Source organism: Bactrocera tryoni, chromosome 5, assembly GCF_016617805.1.
Source record: "Bactrocera tryoni isolate S06 chromosome 5, CSIRO_BtryS06_freeze2, whole genome shotgun sequence".
In the NCBI taxonomy this organism is placed as follows: Eukaryota; Metazoa; Arthropoda; class Insecta; order Diptera; family Tephritidae; genus Bactrocera; species Bactrocera tryoni.
In genome coordinates this window covers 75,890,471-75,895,890 of record NC_052503.1, presented here as the reverse complement: position 1 = coordinate 75,895,890, position 5,420 = coordinate 75,890,471, and the positions used below count along the sequence as shown (strand labels likewise).

General features: G+C 27.0%; 1 long non-coding RNA gene across 1 annotated transcript; it reads right to left on the bottom strand.

Moving 5' to 3' along the window:
• Nucleotides 1-2,832: 2,832 nt before the first annotated feature.
• Nucleotides 2,833-4,631, bottom strand: LOC120776987. The gene is made up of 2 exons (XR_005705472.1): nt 3,447-4,631; nt 2,833-3,415 (listed from the first exon to the last, which is right to left on the bottom strand). It is a non-coding gene; the product is annotated as an uncharacterized LOC120776987 (long non-coding RNA).
• Between the last annotated feature and the right edge of the window lie 789 nt (nt 4,632-5,420).

Below are 5,420 nucleotides of genomic sequence, written 5' to 3'. Positions count from 1 at the left end.
ATAATTTTTTTTTAATTTATTAAATTTTATTAAGTCTCAACTAACTAATTAGCTTAAAGGCTTGTTGTTTTATCGAAATTTTAGTCGTTGTTGCTTCACATAACCAGTCTGTCTTTCGTTTATTTGCTGCCTGCTTTAGGAAAAAAATAATCATACTAAAGTGGTAAAGGTAAACTCTATATTAAATAGCTTAATTTTCAGTGCTTCTTAATTGAATTCAATTTGTTTTTTTTATTACTTGTTTTTATAATGTTTTTCCTTTAACATGTACATAAATTGTGTACGCTAATTTTTTTCGGTGTAGCAACTTTGTTTTTTTAATTTCTTGAGTTATGATTTTTGAAACAACTTAGTTCAAATTTCATTTTAATTTAAAATGTTTTTACCAAGAGTTTTTTTGTTTTCTTTTTCGTTTGTTTGTTACTCTCAGTGTTTTTTTTTTTTTTACTATTTGGTTCACAGTACAGTTCTTTGCTTCCCTTATTGTTGTTTAATTTTTTATTATTATCTGTTTAGCACTACTTATATTTATTTGTTTTTGTTTTTCTTTTGTTTTTGTAAGTATGTATACGCATAACTAAGTTTTGTAGTATATTTTTAATAGCTTTTTACTAATTTGTTTGAGTTTTAGTAATATTTTTGATTTGAGTTGTGTGTTTTGAGATGTTTTTGGTGGTAATGATGACAAGTTATATGGCTTTTATACTATTTTTTATTGTTCATTAAGGGAGAGTGTGATATTTTCTGCGAAATAAGGGTTCAGTTGATACTTTTATTTTTATAATTTTTAAAACAAATACTACTTGGAACAATTCGTGAGTAAAGTAAGTAAAAATTCTGCCCGTAAGTAGAAGCTGGTCTCATTAAGCACTTCAGACAACGTCTTAATTGAGTCAATTAGTAAATAGTCGACTTTAATATGATCAAGTGTTTGCTGATTGCTTCACTTAAAGCGCTGCCTGTAATGCCTTTATTATTGTTTTTAGAATTAAAAAATATAATATTGAGTTAATTTTAATGAAGTAATAAGTATTCTGCTTATATCAGATTTTCCTAAACTGTTCCTGCAAGTGCCTGACAATTGACATTTTACTTTTGCTTTGTATAAACACGCATTGTTTCTCAATCTTTTTCTTTTCTCAATGCATTGGTTGCTCATTACTATTTTCGTTAATGTTCTTTCGCTTTGCAGTTCAAAATCTCATGTGTTCTTGTCATTTTTGAGATTTTTCGGATGTTTGAGATTTTTTAAATTTTTGAGATTTTTTGAGATTTTTCATATTTTTTGTTTTGTCTGTTTTTTTTTTTAATTTTGCTCCACTATAATGCGTATAACATTTACTATGCTATTTCAGTAAATATATATAATTTTTTACCATTATTCAGTTTTTTATAATTTTTAGATTTTGATATGGACGAGATTGTGCATTTCAGTATGACAGTTGTTTTCCAAATTGTAATTTTTGCTTAATTGCATGATTTAAACAATAAAAACAAGACACGGAAAGCTCACTAGGTTTTTGAAGCTTTTTGTGGTTTGAAAAACTTAACTGAAAAAAAGCTTCTAGTAAATTTTTATGTAGTTTCAAAAGCTTAAATACAAAACTTCGAAGCTTCAAAAAAAGTTTTTCTAGATTGAAAAGCTTAACTACAAAAAAAGCTTCTGACAAAGTTTTTTTGTAGTTTCCAAAACATTACTCCGAAAGAAAGCTTCTAACAAAGTTTTTCGTAGTTTCAGGAACTTAACTATAAAAGAAAGCTTCAAACAAAGTTTTTTGTGGTTTCAAAAGCATAAGTCCAGACGAAAACCTATAGCCAAAGTTTTGGTAGATTTAAAAGCTTAACTACAAATGAAAGCTGCTAACAAAGGTTTTGGTAGTTTCAAAAACATAACTCCAAAAAAGAAAGCTTCTAAAAACCTTTTAGTAGTTTCAAAAGCTTAACTACAAATGAAAGTTGCTAACAAAGGTCTTTGTAGTTCCAAAAGCTTAACTATAAATGAAAGCTTCTAACAAAGTTTTTTGAAATTTCGAAAGCTTAACTACAAACAAAGTTCCAAAGGCTTTACTACAAAAGAAAAAGGCTTTTTGTAGTTTCAAAAGCTTAACTACAAAAGAAAGCTGCGATTTATGATCGCTACAACTGTAAAGGAAGCAGCCTTTCAGGCGCAATTTGCTTGCCAGTTTAAATGTCAGTGATTTTCTGCGAAAGCGCGCCGTTAAAGCTGTTTGTTCTACAATTTTCACGCGTTTACGCGAGGGAAGCTTTACATATATTATAAAAAAAAATTATAATAAATAAAACTTTATATTTTTTTTGTCATAAAAAAAAAAAATAAAATAAAATAAAAAAGAAATTAAAAATTAAAAAGATTTCATTTCATTCACGCGAGAGAAGTTTTAAATGAAATTATAAAAAATTACGAAAAAACCAAAATTAAAAAATATATAATAAAAAAAAAAATTATAAATAAATAAAAAAAGTTAGTTATTTTTTTTTACTGTCATCACCTGATTTGCCTTAAGAGTTTTCGTTGATTAGCCTTTCATAATGTGTTGCTTAAATCTTGTTTGTGTTTTTTGCTTTTGGTTTACAGTTTGCTCTTTCAATTTGTTTTCTTCAATTTTATACGCATGTATAGTAAATATGAATATATGTATATGTATATATATATATGTTTATATGTATATTGCAATAAATATTTATTATTATACTTGTGTATGACATCTACTGCTTGCTACGGACACTGAGAGAGTGAGAAATTTGTTAATTTGTTTTTGCTTGCCATTTATTGTTGCTTAAAAAGTTAAAAATGTTCATTCAGTTAGTGAGCTTTGCTTTTGGCTACCCAAAACTACCTAAATATGCACATGTATAGTTATAATATTTGTTCGTGTTTTCTTCCTTGTTTCTTTGCTGGCTTTAACATTATTTTGTCTTCTTCAACACACCACTGCTTAAATTTTAATTACTCATACATATACTATATATGTCAGTATGTATATATATTTTATTTAAATACTATTAAATTGGTTATTATGATTTGTAGTTTGCATTTTTGCTGAGTATTTGTTTTTGGTTTTTTTTGTTTGTTGTTTTAGAAAAGGCAAAAATTCGCAAGAGCTTTCACTTTCGCATGAAATTATTTACATAAATACATTTAATAAACCAAATTTCATACATACATATCTACACTTATTATTAATAACTATATATAATTTGCATGCTTTACGTTTAACACGTTTAGTCTTTTTTTGTTTGTAAGTATTACCGTAGTAATATTTTTTTGCGTTTAAAATAAATTTTACGAAATATTAATATCAATATTATGTTTTTGCAATTTCGTTGAGTTGCGACGGTCACATTGTTAGTGCAGAGCTTTCACTCACGTTCAAATTTGGTGAAGAGCTTTCACCTACCGTAACGTTAGTTTGAAGAGCTTTCACTTACGGTTACATTTGTTGCAGAGCTTTCACTAAAAAAGCTACCACATGCATTTCAAGTGCATAAAATTTATTAAGACCTAATTTTGAATGAAAGCTGAAACAATTTTTGCAAGTTTAGTTAGTTTTAAATAGAAAACTGTCATTGATTTGTAAGAGAATGCATAAGTTGTGAAAGTTTGAACTTAAATTGAAAAGAAAATGTAAGCTTGACAACTAAAGTTGTGAAAGTTCGATTTAAATTTATAAAAATAATTAACATGAAGGAGTATATGTAAGCTTGAAGTCTAAAGATAAGAATTTTTACTCGTTGGAAGAATAGAAAACTGCGATTGGTATTGTGAGAGCATGAATAAGATGTAAAAGTTTGAACTTAGTTCAAAGGAAATTTCAAAGCTCGAAGCTCAGAAAGTTCAATCGTAAATAATAAAAAATTAAGTGAAAGCATATATGTTTACACGACTACTAAAGTCGTGAAAATTCTACCTTAGGTTATAAAAGTTAACATGAAAGCTAGTTTGTAAGCCTGAAGTCTAAAAGGCATATTCACAAATAAAAGCTTTAAGCTCACAGGCAACAAAACGCGTAGAAATTTAATGAGCGCTTAAAACACCAGCCGATTATTATAATTAAACATTTCTTTTCATATTTATAATGGCACAACTTTTTTTTTGTTTATTATTTTATTTTCACTTATTTTTTCATTAAATATTTGTCTTATTTGTCTGTTTATCTATAATTTCTGCTACTACTTACACTTTCGTTTACACTTATGCATATATTAAACATTTACTTTTAATTATTATCTGTTAATATTTTCAATGTACACACAGATTAAATTTAAAATTCTAAAGACACACCGAGAAATGTTTGTTGAACTTGTTGGTTATTATCTTATATATATATTTTAAAGTTTAATAATATTTTGTTTTTACTATAATGTGCATTATCTGCCAATATCTAAAAAAAACCTAACTAACTAGAATATTTTATAATATGCCTATTCATATGTGTCTATTTGCAGGTGTTTGTTTTATGAGTGTTGCCTTAATGCTAGTAGAGCTTTTTTCAATAAAAAATATATAAAAGATATTATGTATCATAAAATAAGCTCAAAGCATACAAAAGTTTTAAAAACTAAAAAAAAAAATTCCTAAAATAATTACATTTTTTTAGCTAAAAGTTAAAAAAAAGCTCAATAGGTTAGAAAAAGCTTTTTAAAGCTTACAATTTTTTTATTGTGTAATTTTGTATACATATAATTGATATTGGAAATGGCTTAAATATTTATTATCCCCATTTGTTGTAATATTTGACCAACTTTCGAAAGCTTCTAAGCAAAACAAAAAGCTAATATTTTTCGATTTTGTTTTTGGTCAGGGTTCTTTAATTTTGTATTTTTGTGTATAGTTTATGTTAGAAATGACTTAAATATTTGTAATTATCTCGTCGTGTAGGGGATGTAGGTATTTGGTGAGCTTTCGAAAGCTTCTCAGCAAAAGAAAAATAAGAAAAATTTCAGAGTTCTCTGATGTGTGAATAAATTAATATTAGAAATGGCTTAAATATTTGTTATTATTCTGCATTTGCTGGAAAATTTAATAAGTTTTCGAAAGCTCCTTAGCATGCGAATCTGATTAAAATAGCAGAGATCCAATAATACTAGAAAAGAATGTTACACACTCTATGTTTGACGAATATCGCGCAATACTTTATAGAACACTTTACTTCATAGAACACTTTTGGAATAGCGGTTCATGTCATTTTTATTGAGCGAACGTAAATGGTCGTGATTTTGTATTTATTACAGCCTGTTCGCTACAATAATGGCAGCTTGTCGTGGGCTGTTGGCTAGCTTTGCGACTTGTACGCTTTTTTGATCGGTGAAAGTTGGCAGCATACACTTGGCCGTGGTAATATATATTTTGAAAGCTTTCATTAAAAAAGCTTTATTGGCGGTGTTATCGAGCTAAATTA